The 15,502-nt window shown below is 34.7% G+C and overlaps 1 protein-coding gene and 1 long non-coding RNA gene across 5 annotated transcripts in view; both read left to right on the forward strand.

Annotated features, from left to right (window-relative positions):
* The window catches only part of rusc2 (RUN and SH3 domain containing 2), a 347,767-nt gene that overhangs the window by 182,930 nt on the left and 149,335 nt on the right, over positions 1–15,502 (forward strand). The gene's annotated exons all lie outside the window — the stretch shown is intronic.
* Positions 5,211–8,251, forward strand: LOC120532777. Of its 3 annotated transcripts, none has more exons than XR_005634364.1 (4): positions 5,211–5,929; positions 6,070–6,143; positions 7,342–7,486; positions 8,197–8,251. It is a non-coding gene; the product is annotated as an uncharacterized LOC120532777 (long non-coding RNA). The 3 variants fall into 3 exon arrangements; XR_005634363.1 differs by lacking the exon at positions 8,197–8,251 and having other exon boundaries at positions 5,211–5,678; positions 5,776–5,929; positions 7,342–7,816; XR_005634362.1 differs by lacking the exon at positions 8,197–8,251 and having other exon boundaries at positions 7,342–7,816.

Raw genomic sequence — 15,502 nt, forward strand, 5'->3', positions numbered from 1 at the left:
CCCTTGGGGATTAATCAAGTTTCTATCTATCTATCTATCTATCTATCTATCTATCTATCTATCTATCTATCTATCTATCTATCTATCTATCTATCTATCTATCTATCTATCTATCTATCTATCTATCTATTCCCTGCACTAATTTCTCCATCCATCCATCCATCCATCCATCCATCCATCCATCCTTAGCCCTAATTTCAGTATCTTGTTCCTCCAGACAGGCTATCCCATTTTGCCTTATTTTACAGATCTGCATTTTTTCAAGGCTTCCATGATCAGTCATTTTGTAATGGTGGAATGGTTATTGTCATTAAGAAACTGGACAGTTCTATGTTTATAAAAAATTAGTGATGCACCAAAATTCTGGGAGATACCGATAATGGATATGTTTTTGTCCATCTTTGCCAATACAGATAACCGATGGCCGATATCTTTTTTTATTTACTTCATGTTTGAATGTTTTAGTTTTGCTCAAAGTGTATTATGCATTATCAAAGAAACAACAGTAGCATGTGAAACAGAGAATAACTTATTTTTATAGATATAGGTAACCAGTACTTTCTGTGGATTAAAAAGAGCAAGATATGGCCCTACTCTATAGAAAAAATACTCCAGGTCATGTATAAAAATCTGCTTAACATACACATCCTGGGTAACTTAAGCACATCAAGACACCATGCCATTACAGAACATGGCTTTGGGTATATTAACAAAAAAGTGAACACATATACTTGTTTTGCCATAATCAGACATATATTACTTTAAGGAAAACTAAAATTAAAGGTACAATGAGGCCAGTAACACTGGTCTTAAGTTGGCTTCTTTAAAAAGCACAAACGGTATATTTTTCTTAACAAAAAGAAGCATTTCTGCCTTTTCACCAGCATGTTTTTTTTTCTTTTCATTCACTATATTTGACACAGCTGAAAAAAGGTGTGCACTGTCTACACTGGTACAAAGTGCTGATAGATACTTGATCGCTGCCTTGGCCAAGGTTGGGAAATAGGCTGTATTGCTTTTCCAGTACTGGAGGGCACAGTTATTTCTGGAAATAGGAGGCTTGCTGAGATAGTTATTCAGCTGAAAAAAAAGTTTACAAATATTTACCTGTATTATAATAAAAAACAATAAATTATTATTAGGTTGACCAGATATGTGGTACAGTATGTGGTACAGAAAAACAGGACAACCACTCAACCATCACCATTAATAAAAACTTGTGACGTTGGGTCATATAAAGGGCATTCTATAAAGTGTGATGCAGATGGACTTTTAAGTGATACAGCACAAGCTGTTCCAAAATGAAAACACTTTCTAACACAGGTGTGCCTTGAAATATTGAGAGACTGCTTTATATTTTAGGGTGACTTTTTTAAAGTAATGCTTACATTACAACTGGGTAGATCTTGCCTTAAAATCTTTTGCAGATTAAACACAGGAGACATATCTTTCACAATGTACAAATCTTAAATCTGCATTCTAGCAGGCAGGCGAATCTGTTCCTCCTTTTTAAGTACCCACTAAATTAAATTCCTCCAATAATTTTCCACAGCAACTTGACTAATATGGAAAACCCCCTGAACTGCTCTACTGCAGTAACAGTTTTATAGGCAATCTGTCAAATAAAGTGTAAAAACCTGAAGCAAAAGGCGAGGTGATGCCATTAACGTGTTCCTTTTTTTCTCAGCTAACACTTGCGGAGAAGTTTGCCCCGCACTCATGCATTGACCCAGCAAGCTGCCTCTCAGTGCCAACTGTGAATTTCTGGAAAATGCACGAGAATACTAATTGGATATTAGGAAGCTGCAGTGAATGGCTTGGGTTTTCTTTTTAATTAAATCTGTAACAAAGTTTTTTATTATTCTGGACATCTGATAATCCTAATTAGTATGATTATTGTTAATAATTTTATGATTCTGTTATTTTAACTTGGCGGCAGTTGAATGTGGTTTTGCAGATGCATCCGAATTTTCTTCAAGAATTTCTTTATACAGTACATCTCCAGCAATGAAGCAGCAACATCTCTCTGAGTGCAAGTCTTTTTCTCTTGTGGTTCGATGTTGCTCTTTGCATCTCCTTCACCAGCTGACTTCTTGACCAGTTGTTTCTCAAGTGCTTCTTGCACTTGTTTTTGCTATCCCTGTCACAAAATTGATCTTTTACAGCAAGCTACAAAGTATGAGCTATGCAACTTAAACGTTTAATGCCACTTTCTCCCTTAGCATTTGCCATATTTCGAGCACTGTCACGAAGCACTACATGCACATTACTTTTTGAAGTAACATGGAATTGAAAACTTGTACAATGAAAGTTGCAGAATGAGAACTCTTTTTGCCTCAACATTTTCATCAATCCAGTGTTCCATTAGACTCATGGGGCTGACTTTTGAGCTCCACATATCTGTAGTGAAGCTAATGCTATGACATTATTACTTAAAAGCTTGTGGATATGTGTAGCAATCACATTGTATAATGCAAAGTATCCCTGGCTTGGAAGAGTGTACCGAGGTTCTGAATGATGCAGTAGCTGGCGAAATCCCTCGTCCTCATCTAGGGAAAAAGGTTGGTCTGTAGGCTAGTTAGTAGTTATGTCTTTAGCACTATCTTGAGGAAATGTTATTCACGTTCTGAAGGGTTTGTTGTATGAGGCTACCGCTAGCGTCTGATTTAACTTTCGTTTTGGCAGCATTAGCTGCTAAAAAGTCTGTGTACTATTCATTACGGTGGTTCTTCAGATGGGTAATTAAATTTGGGATGTTGAAAGATTTAATTCTAAAGTCTCCTTGCATTATCTCAGTTTTGCAGGCAGAGCTGATAGCAAGTATAATATTTTCATTTTTCACAGAAAAATATGACCACACGGCTGACGTGTTGCTTTACTAACAATATCTGCCCAATGAATTAACAATGCGCGTAATGCTCCTGTCAGCATAACTAAGAAACCCCTTTTTTTTTTTTTTTGTGAGCACAAGGGGCTTGCATGTTTTTCTGCAGCTTAATGTCTGCCTCACCGAACAATGAAACAAGGATTTAATTTTTTAGTGAACTAACAATGTTGATTAGCCCAAATTATATCAGTTGGCAGTATTTGGTTTAAATGTACACATCTGACCAATTTCAATGTCGTAATTTTTAATGAACATCCGCCGATGATAATATAATTTCCGATATATCGTGCATCTCTACAATGTTTTTTAGGGTAGATATTTTTATTAATTTTTGCTGCTTTTGTATCTACAGTCGCACTAAGAAAAAATTTTTTAGATACTTGTCTAGCATCTGAAAGAATTATTCGGCTGCTGATACCTTTCTAGCTCACATTCTGGATCACTTTTCAATCTAAAATACCTGAATTACTTCTGCTGTATGCTGCAACTGTTAAGCATTCATTGCAGCAAGAAACAGTTGAGTTCCTTTCTTCTTCATGGCAATAAAAAATAACTGCAAAATTTTATATCATTGCATTACAGTGACTTAAAATTGCCATTTCAAAGAGCCTTTAAGTGTCAACAGTGCTTATTAAACTATCTCACTCAATGTGCATTTTCACATATAGTCTGTGATTACTGTAGTTCTCTACTGTCCTGTGACACATTGCCTAAAACAGTAAGCCTCAATTAAAAAATATTCAGACCATGTACAGTATGCATTTTTTGCTGCAGTAGTAAAGGAGAATACTGTAAATAGTTTAGAGTTTACTTAATCATACAAAGTAAGAGTTTATTTAATCATACAACTACATAGCTGAAACATTTTTATCCTTTTTTTCTTTTCATTGTGGAAAGAACCATTAACCTTTTCTCTTTCTTTTTTTGCCTAGTCTTTTGTTTTATTTAATGACTGACTGCTCCTGCCCAGAGTATTCATCTGGTGATTCTCTGAAGTATCAAGTCAAGTGCACTACATTTAATCAACAGCTTACAGCTCTTATGCATTGCTTTGAAGTTTTGTCCTGTATTGTTTGTTAACGTAGTAGTTTCTGAGAAACACTGATTTTTATAGAGTGTTTCTAAGTTGCTGTGAATATAAAGTTTTGCTGAATAATTTTGTTTCCTGATTAAATAACCTAAATGTTATTGTAAGTACATCATTTAGTAAATTCACTCATTTCACTTGTAAAAATACATACAGACTCAACATGTTTCACTTTATATAAAAGACAGATGATACTACATCTTCTGAGCTTTAGGAGCAAAAAGAAGCATAGCGGGGAAGAAAATAATGATACTGTACCTATGTTTAATGCATTTAAGCAATTATGAATGTTTTCATCTGGGTTTCTTATGTGCATTACAGGCATTGCAAGGTATTCCCAGCTCTCTGTTTAATTTCAACACTCTGTATGCACAGAGAATCCTGTTTTGATAGAGCAGAGTTTTTAAGTGTCACATTCATTTGAGTATTTACATGCATTTCCAGACAGCACTGGAGGGGTCATATGCACTTCATGCTTTACAAATGCACCATGGTAAACACATTAACAGTATACAGTAAATATAAAAACATATAATCTATGGACTTGCATGTAGTTCCTAGAATTTTATTTTTATTATGAATGTTTTAACTCAAATTTTTTTCTAATTCGTGCTCATCATGTATCGGATTTATTAAATTGTTTGATTAGAAATAGAAGAGAAAAAAGTAAATGAGTGCCAATTATTAATCTACCACAGTATCATCATTTTGATGATAGAAATCTAAAATTCAAGAATGATTTTATGAACTTGAATGAAAGCACTAACAATGAATAAAATTAAATAACAAGTTCCATTATCTGCAAGAACAGGCTACTAAATTAGACAGCTGGGCTGGCATAAAAACTTTCAGCCACTGCAGCAATCCAGGACTGAATTTAAGAACAGCTATATTACAGTAACAATTTTTACTTCGGTGCTGTTCCATTCTGCACTGATTCTGTTTCTGTTGTTGTGATTGTCCCCTTTCTTTCTTTGCTTTGTAACAACTCACTGGAAAAAACCTAAGTAAGATAACACACTACCCAGTGTTACTAGAAATACAATTCAATACAATACAATTTATTTTTGTGTAGCCGAAAATCACACAAGGAGTGCTGCCATGGGCTTTAACAGACCCTGCCTTTTGACAGCCTCCCAGCCTTGACTCGCTAAGAAGTCAAGGAAAAACTACCAAAAAAACCCTTGTAGGGAAAAAAATGGAAGAAACCTTGAGAAAGGTAGTTCAAAGAGAGACCCCTTTCCAGGTAGGTTGGCCGTGTTATAAAAGGGGGTAAATACAATACAATACACAGCAACCCTCACTGTAGTACAATAGTGCAATCGAAATATTACAAGTACAGAGCGGAATTCAACAGTAGAAGATCAGAGCTATGTTGTCTGCCTAATTAAATGTAATTTGTCTGGACTTAAGCAGTACGTAATCTTATTCACCCTGCTGGACAAGCTACATCAGCCAGGGATAAATCACCAAAAGAATGAGCTGCCATTTCATCATCTATAGCAAGCGGTCTTATAAAAACAACAGCTTTGAACTTTCGCAAGTGATTTTTCCAACTGGTGTGGCAAAAGGCAAGCAGTCCTTTGAAGATCCACGTGAAGAACAGAGAATCCATCCATTGTGGCCCTCGACACCAACGCTGCAGTATGTCTCTGCTCAAAATGGTAGACCATGTTGAAGCCAAGTTCATTGGCAAAATAAAAGGTAAGGATATTATTCTACACAGTTTTAATTATTTTACATAGTCCTAGCGTTTTATTTTACAGTGTATATAATGTGTTTATTTCCTGTTCTTTTTCAGGTCGTGGCATATTTGCAAAAGCATTAATTCCAAGGGGTAACCTTGTTACAGAATTCAGAATTTTACTTCTGAACCAAGAAAAACTAGAAAAAAAATATAATTTGCTTTCTTCCACATCTGAGTACTAGGTCACATACAAATGGAAGTCTTTCTGGTAGGTAGATTGTTATAGTGTTTGTATTGGGATGTACAGAAAATGTACTAGATTGATGTTACTGGTAAAACAAAGAGCGCTCTTTTTTTTCCCTTTTTTTTGAAGTAAATGACATACCTCATCTTTCTTTGCTTTAAAAGGCATTTTTGTAAATGAAGAAATGACTTATGGTTCTGGAGGGTGTGATTTTCCTTAATGGAATACTAAGCACAAGGTAAGTCAGTTGTGCTAGTTATGTAGTAGTACAGTGTAGGAAATTTGCATGCAGCTGTTTTTAATGATTTTTAAATATAACTTGTATTACTATGAGGCAGAATCACAACTGAAACTTGTTGCAAACCACAGAAAATGTAAGAAACCAGTAATTCATTTTACAAGAAAGAGAGACATTTTTACTTGTGTTTCATTATTTATGCATGTGGATTCTAGTAACAGACTATTGCAATGCTTTAATGCTAACCCTGACTTTAATTTTTAAGCCTGCTGAACAGGGGAGATTTTAAGTATTTTGAGCAATAACCTAAATTGCATTTACTTTGAAAGTATAAAATGTATCCTTTAACTAATGTTTAGTAAAGTATTGTCCAATATGTTAGTTTTTAAAATTATGTTCCTAAAAGTTTTTTTAAATATCTAAAATAACTGTTTTGGTCTTTTGAGATAACAGTACATAATTGGATTTTTGCTGACCTAAAAGGGAGAAACCTTGTATTTTTACAAGATGTATTGTGTTTTTATGATCAGTCATGTAAAGTTCAACTTGAATGGATATGAAAGTTTTCATATATAGACTTAATTTGTGACTAGCTCTGAACTGTGGAAATGTGATTAGAAGTAAAGGTTTATTGGCTTCCAACCATTTTGCTCCTTTCAGATACCACTTGGGCTTATCTGTTACTGTAGATATTTGATATAATTTCACTTACACAAGTAATGAGAAGTGAAGCAAAATGACACCTTTTATTGGCTAACTAAAAGGATTACAATATGCAAGCTTTCGAGGCAGCTGTACCTGAAGAAGGGGCCTGAGTTGCCTCAAAAGCTTGCATATTGTAATCTTTTTAGTTAGTCAATAAAAGGTGTCATTTTTTGACTTCTCACTACATTCATAATGGCTAACACAGTACAACAGCCTAGTACTACTTACACAAGTATTTAGTTTGCGTTATTCTCAAAAAATCAGGATATATTGGCTCAGGTGTTGCCTAAGTTTTGCAGAAATTGTAAAGCCTCTCTTCCAGCATATCTCAGTATGGCGATGTGAACCTGCTCTTACAAAGGTAGACTTTGGTTTCATGTTACATAACATCTCCTGTACCACACAGTACCACATCAAGCATGCTAAGGAGCTGATAATTGAATAAGAAAATGTAACAACTCCTTAAGGATTCTCCCTCATGGTGTTTTTACAGTGCACATCCAGTACCTATGGTTCAAGGGACTCTGTCATTGACCCATCAACTCTCAAAAAGCCAGTAGTGCATACTCAGAGTTGCAGATCAGCATCAAAAAGAGACCCTGCTCAGCAGGCAGGACTTGAGAGGCTCTCAGTGTGAGGTGGGATTACTGGCACACTCTGTTACAGTTAGTTTGGATTTTTGATTTAATATTACAGTTGGATTTCATTTTGAAGTCTGTGTGACAGGATGTGACTTATAAGGTCGGAATGTATTTAGAGGGACATGTTGGGTGACTGATTTCTATTTCTCTGATAATAGCAATCTGTGTGTATTGGTAAAATATTATGGTTTATGAAGAGGACTACATTGTTCCAGCTTAAGCATCTCACGCGTTTCACACAATCTTAAAAAGTATTGTATGGATGTTATGTGGGATTATCTGATTTATTGTTAAATATTTAAGCACATCTTTTTTTGATATGTATGATAGGAGTAAATCAATATACTGTATGTTGCTTTGAATACATATACGAGACAAGGTTAAAACAGTAAAATCTAGTACAGAAGTAATAAAAACTGGTTAGTACTTTTTATTTTAACTTTATTTTTAACTGAAAGATTTTTAAGAATTGTAACTGTTCTAGAAACAGCAAAGACTTTATTTAGTGAATTGAAACCTCATATAGCTTTATTTAATCATTTGTTTATTTGTTTGTGTGTTTCAGTCACATGTGTTGCAATTTAATGTTTGGACAATTACTTGACACTTTAATATAGAAATAATTTTCAGCAATTCTCTCCTTCTCTCTCTCCTCAAAATTCATGTTTTGATTGGCTACCATTTAACACAATATTTCTTTCTTATAGAAGAACATATAAAGTTGCTTGAAGAAAGGTTTAAGACCGTGGTCAAAGAAGGACGTATCTGCTCTCCTGAAATGCTTCAATATTTTCTTCATTTTAGTGAAAAAAATGTAAAAGATTGTTTACAATAAAATATTTGCAGATTTGAATAGGTGTAGTTATTTGTGTTTTCCCTACCTACAGTATTCTAAAAGACTATACAGCAGTAGTGAGAGTTCACACTTTATCATATATAACTGTATTTTTTCTCACGTACAGTGAAATTCTTGCTTGCATGTCTGAGTAATATGCAACATGCCACTGCTGAAACTCTATGTGTGTGTGTGTCTGTACAGTATATGTATGTATGTATGTATGTAATAAATATATCAAAGCAAATATTACCAAAAGAGATTTGCTGTAAAAGTAAGTTATTCATTGAATCCAGATGGATTATCTTATATAGAGGTTGTCTCTTTACACTTAGTCATATAGAGGCTATTTTAATTGCTTCTTTGGCTTAGCTTTTTAAAACATTTACAAGTACAGTTGATTTTTATAATATTTTGAATTAGTTTAAGAGAATGCACTAAAATTACCTATGGCTTAATCAAAGCTTTCTTAAAGCGGATTTTCAACAATGGGAAAACAAGAATAATGTATTTCTTTCATTAAATAATTATTCAGTGTTAGAACAATTTTGTAGTGAACAGGTCGTTAAACCTAACCAAGTACTTCAATCTTAATCTTAATTTAGGGATTCATTTGCTATATTGCAATCATGCAAAATGCCCTAGGACAGTTTATTTGTAGTCCTAGGCCTAACCTGGATTGTAAGTCGCAAAAAGACACTTACTATTTTCCATCAGTTAACATAAAGAAATTTAGGGAAAATTATCTTTATCCTATACCTTGTATAACAGTGAACTTAGGGTTTCATTCGCTATATTTCAACCATGTGCAGTGCCCTAGGACCACTTATTTGTAGTTTGAGGCTTCCCCTGGCTTTAGAGGCAAAAAAAGATACATACGTCAATAGTGACTATTCAGAATTGTAGGTAAAAAATTATCTTTATTCTATACCATATATGACAGTGAATTCAGTGATCAATTTGCTGTATTGCAATCATGCATAGTGGCCTAGGACAATTTATATGTTGTTTGAGGCCTCACCTCACTTGATAGGCCCAAAAAGATACATATGTCATTAGTGAATTTAATGAAATGTAGGTAAAAAGCTCAACTTTAACATATCCTGTGTATGATGCTGAATTTAGGGGTTAATTTGCCATACTACAATTATACACAATATTCTATGGTCATTTACTTGTTGTTTGAGGCTTCACTTGGTTTCAGAGGCCAAAAAAGACACATACGTCAATAGTGTGTTTACAGTATTGTAGGTAAAAAATTCTGTTCATTCTATACCATGTATGACAGTGAATTGAGATATTTATTTGCTATATTGTAAGCATGCATAATGGCCTAGGACAATTTATTTGTAATTTAAAGCCTCACATGACTTGCAAGCCCAAAAAGAAACATATGGTAATAGCTAATATAATTAAGTTTATGTTAAAAACTTTCTTTATCAAGTACCATGGTTGATGGTGAATTTAGGTATTATTTTCCTGTTTATTTTATTTGTAGTGTGAAGCCTCATCTGGCTTGAAAGGCTCAGAAGGACACGTTAGCTAATAATGAATTTAGTGAAGGTTATATAGAAATGTTCTCTTTATTTTGTTCTTTATTTGACTGTGAATTTAGAGTTTCATTTACTACTAGCCAACCCGCGGCGTACCATAAAAAAAATGTGCCCACCTCATGTGCCCACCTCCAACTCGTTACTTGAGTCGTTGTCGTCTTTGCACAGTCCAGATGCACCTGTGACTCACGTAGACTTTCCGTGTTCCTGCAGGAGCATCTAAGAAGACGCATGTTTGTCGCGGATGCGAATTGCTGTATGTAGCATGTAAAACAGTTTGCTATGGTGCACGCAGTCGTGCATCGTAACCGAAAACTCGGTTTTTAAAGACTGCTTACTTCATTGTGTTTTAACCTCAGTTGTAAAGGATTGTTTTAAGGATCCCATGGGATACCCCTCACAAACCGTTTTACACGCTGCATCATATGGTGATTCACCTCCGGTGTGGCTCCTTACTGCGTGCGCTATAGGTGTCTTACTTGTCGGCGGCTTAGTGAATCCACACCCCTTCCGGCGTGCTTTCCATGGTTGTCTTGCCTTTCCATGGGTGTCTTGCCTTAGTGAATTATATATATAGATACTGCAATTATGCACAATTCTGTAGGGCAAAGAAATTATGTATTGTTTATTGCCTTGGTTGTAAATTTAAGTTGAATATATCTTATTGTTTTTGTGGTACAGTTGGTGTGCTGTAGTAAACTTTTGATAAATGTTTCCTACTGTATGTTTTGGGTGTTTTTATCAACGCTTTACTTAATAATTTTCAGCAAACCAAATTTGTTATGACTTACTGTATATGAAGAATTTCAAGTGGAAAGTATCTTAAGTTATAAATATAATTTATATGCATTTTTTAATGATAACATTAAAGGAAGTGATGTTCTCATAATGCAGGATTCGTTCAGGTGACCCTCATAAACCACATTTACAGTGTCTGTATGGTATAAGTATTTAAGTATATAATACAATTTTGACTAACTGACTCACTGATTCAGACACTCACAAAAACACTATTTTTCATTTAGTTGAAAAGCTGAAATTTAGCAGGATTCTACATGTAGGCCAGTGGGTATCCAATAAGAAAGAATATTTCAATATGTCATATTTTGAGGTAAACTCCCCCTCCACAATAGAAAAATTAAATGCCTCAGAACCTCATAAATGCTTTGACTAATTGGATTGAAATTTAATAACGTTATGGACAAAAGAAAAATAGCCAACTCATGTTTTTTTATTTGTCAATAATAATGCTGTAGCCTGTCACTTTGTCTTTTTTTCCCACTCAATGTAAAAATTGTGGCTTCCAGTTGAATGCCGCCAGAATAACAGTGCCTCTCACTAATAGCTTGGACAGGTGAGTGAATAAGATTGCAAAAGAAAGAAGGGGACAGTATGAAGCGTGAGCTCTAAAGAAGGAAGGTTCACTTAAGGAGAAGTAAGGTGCGGTTAGTAAGTGTGACATACACCTCAAGTTTACCTGACAGGAAGGGAGAGAGAAATATAGGAGGACTTGGAACCTATGCCCCCAAGATGAGCCATGACCAATGCGCATCTCAGGAAAGATAGAGGATGGTCATTTTACATAGTACTGATCAAACCATTACGCAACATAGGTGAGTCGTATGCACATGCATATCACCAAAGGGGGCGAAGCCCCCCATGATTTATTATGCTTTAAACTGCAAGATCACAGCCTCCCAAGTCTTGTATGAGCAGGACTTTTACAAGTAGCCAAAATTTACACCAGGTGTTACAGACTCAAATGTATGTTTTTATTATATTGTAGAAATAATAATAACAGCAGCTGAGTACCCAAAACACGAAGCACCCAGTCTTGAGCCAGGGACCTCCGGGTTATAAGGCAGCAGTTCTTACCTCTGCACCATTCATGAACACATGTAACCTCCCTGTCAACTGACATTTGAGCTTGAGTTTTTAACTCATTGACAGCCACATGTAAATTGAATGTTACTCTTTTCTTTGGTTATATTCTTGAAAAATAGTGCATGTTTATTTTATATTTGATACTAGCAGAATATCCGCGCTTCGCAGCGGAGAAGTAGTGTGTTAAAGAAGGTACGAAAAAGAAAAGGAAAAATTTTAAAAATAACGTAACATGATTGTTAATGTAATTGTTTTGTCATTGATATGAGTGTTGTTCTCATATCTATATATATATATATATCTATCTATCTATCTATATCTATATCTATATCTATATATATATATATATAGCAAAATACCCACGCTTGGCAGCGGAGAAGTAGTGTGTTAAAGAATGAAAGAGAAAGAAAAGGAAACATTTTGAAAATAACGTAACATGATTGTCAATGTAATTGTTTTGTGTATTTGGTGGCAGCGTCACAAAGTTATTTTCGTCTAGCTGCATCAGAAAATGTACCACGACGTCTGACACGCCTCCTTTTTACTGTTTTCTCACAGCTTGGATTGCTGCTGTCATATATATACATACATACATACATACATACATACATATATATATATATATATGCACATACATATCTTCATATCTACATATCTATATACATATCTACATATAAACATATATATATATATGTATATATATGTATATATATATGTATATATATATATATACATACCTATCTACATCATATATACACACATACATACATACACACACACAAATTATATATATGTGTGTATGTACTGTATGTATGTGTGTGTGTGTGTGGTGTGTGTGTGTGTGTGTGTGTGTGTATATATATATATATCTATACTAATAAAAGGCAAAGCCCTCACTCACTCACTCACTCACTCACTCACTGACTCACTCACTCACTCACTCACTCACTGACTCACTCACTGACTCATCACTAATTCTCCAACTTCCTGTGTGGGTGGAAGGCTGAAATTTGGCAGGTTGATTCCTTACAGCTTCCTTACAAAAGTTGGACAGGTTTTATATCGAAATTCTACGCGTAATGGTCATAACTGGAAGCAGTTTTCTCCATTTACTGTAATGGAGATGAGCTTCAACGCCGTGGGCGGAGTTTCGTGTGACATCACCACGCCTCCCACGTAATCACGCAGTACATAGAAAACCAGGAAGACCTCAAAAAGCGCTCAAGAAAACATGCATTATATAATTGAGAAGGCAGCGAAACAATAAGAAGCGAGTTCTGCTACTTCGGAAACAAAGCACGATGTAAACCTACACTTTAAATTAAGTTCATAGACAGGCTGCCGCTGGCGTTTGTAATTTAGTGCCTGCCCATATAAGGCCATCCGTCAGCGGCAATCCAATAGCAAACTGCCACGGGTAAATATTCACGGGTGAAGGACTGTGCTTATGGAGAGGAAGATGAGATGGTCAGGGTGGTGTTTGACACAAACTCAGCGAAACTGCCAGAGAAAGTTTTAAGTGCCAGGACTAAGGTAACATTAAATAAAGCTATGGACATAGCACGAGATGGCACCAGCACAGCTGGGAACCTTCGATGCAAGTACACCGAGTGGCTCACGTGAACTGATGCAGTGCACAGATAAAAGCAACAGTTCCAAAGAGCTGAACAAAACCGAATTACACAATTGAAAAGGCAGCAAAAAATATGAAGCGTCTGATAAGCATATTCATAAATGCAGCTACTGTGGAAACAAAGCACACGGTGGAAAAAGTCAATGTCCCGCTAAAGGAAGACAGCGTAAAAAAAACCCGTGCATGCAGTTTGTCACATCACAGATAAAAAGGAAGACGAGCTGTTTATTGATGCAGTAAGGAACTAATCGATGAATGAAACCTCTTATCTTTACAACGATTGACAAACACGGAATGTAACTTGAACACATCGTACAAATACGAGCCTGATTGAAAGAAATAATGATAATCAAATCCTTGATGACAGCAACATTCAATAACACTCACAAAACAATTACTGTATATTGACAATCATGTTACGTTATTTTTAAAATGTTCCCTTTTCTTTTCATAACTTCTACTTCTCCACTGCGATACGGGTATATATATATAATGTATATCTATAGCCCGATCTACAATACATACTTTAGCATAGACAAGCGGTGGCGCAATTGTAGAGTCTTAAGCTCTAACGCCGACATTCGAGGTTCGATTCCCGAGAGGGATGTACTGACTATGTACGCGCTACCGATTCATTTTACCTTCCCATCTCCTTGGTTTGGGACGTATGAAAAATATTAGGTTAACGCAGAATCATGTTACGTTATTTTTAAAATTTTCCCTTTCTTAGCACAAGCACAGTTGAGAAGCTTCGATGCATGTACTCCATAACGCGTTAAAAAATAACGCATTTAATCACACTTTCAATTCCAAGCAAGCGGGAACTTTTGTCAATGCATGATTTCCTGGTACATCCATTACACTGATGCACACATCACAGCTACAAAAATGTTAGAGTCGGAATAAAGCGCGTTCCTACGACTGATCATTTCGACTACCGAGCGAAGCCTTGATAAAAGCATGGTTTTGTGCACACTGAAAAGCAAGCAAAATTAGATGCATTACAGAAAGCGGACTTTGTGGCTCTTACTGGGGATCATTGGACTTCCGTGACCGTTAGTAATTCTAAATACATCTAATTACAAAATGTTCAATGATCACACTGTTTTAGCCTAATGTACAAAATAATTTTGGCTAATGTTACTCAGAGTTTAAAGAGTAAGCTGGTCAAATTACCTTTTATGTTTCTGACTTATTTTTTAAGAAGAAAAACTGCACTTTATGGTGAAATTTTGGTTATTATTATTTAAAGACAATACTATTCTGAAAATGTACTTAAAGTACTTAAACTACCACTTTATTTTTAAGTCTGCCCAATTTTAACCAGGGATGATATTTTTGTTTCTGTTTTGAATTCAAATGCAGTTTAAAAGCTTTTTTCAGAAATTAAAACAGCTTCAGTTTACAATATTCATGTCCATGTCTATTATTTGATTCTGTAAGCCCACTAAAACCGTTTTAAATAAAAAAAAACATTTGCGATTTGGGGCAAATTTACGTGTGCGATTACATACGATTAATCAAGATTAATTCTTACACAGCCTCTAATTAATTGGATTAATTTTTTAATCGAGTCCCACCTAATATATATATGTAGATATATATATGTAGATTTGTATATATATGTGTATATACAGTATATATGTAGATATGTATATGTTGTATATACAGTATGTATATATGTGTGTGTGTATATATACAGTATGTGTATATATGTATATGTATATGTATATATATGTATGTGTGTATATGTATATATATATATATATATATATATATATATATATGCCAGCAACACTCATGACAATTACAAAACAATTACATTGTCAATCATGTTACGTTATTATTAAAATGTTTCCTTTTCTTTTTACTTCTCGCTGCCAATCGCAGCTATTTTGCTATATATATATATATATATATATATATATAAATAGATAGATATGACAACAACACTCATATCAATGACAAAACAATTACATTAACAATCATCTTACGTTATTTTTAAAATGTTAGCTTTTCTTTTCATAACTTCTTTAACACACTACTTCTCCGCTGCGAAGCGCGGGTATTCTGCTAGTATATATATATATGTATTTGTGTGTATATAT

The sequence above is a fragment of the Polypterus senegalus genome, chromosome 7 (genome assembly GCF_016835505.1).
Source record: "Polypterus senegalus isolate Bchr_013 chromosome 7, ASM1683550v1, whole genome shotgun sequence".
In the NCBI taxonomy this organism is placed as follows: domain Eukaryota; kingdom Metazoa; phylum Chordata; class Cladistia; order Polypteriformes; family Polypteridae; genus Polypterus; species Polypterus senegalus.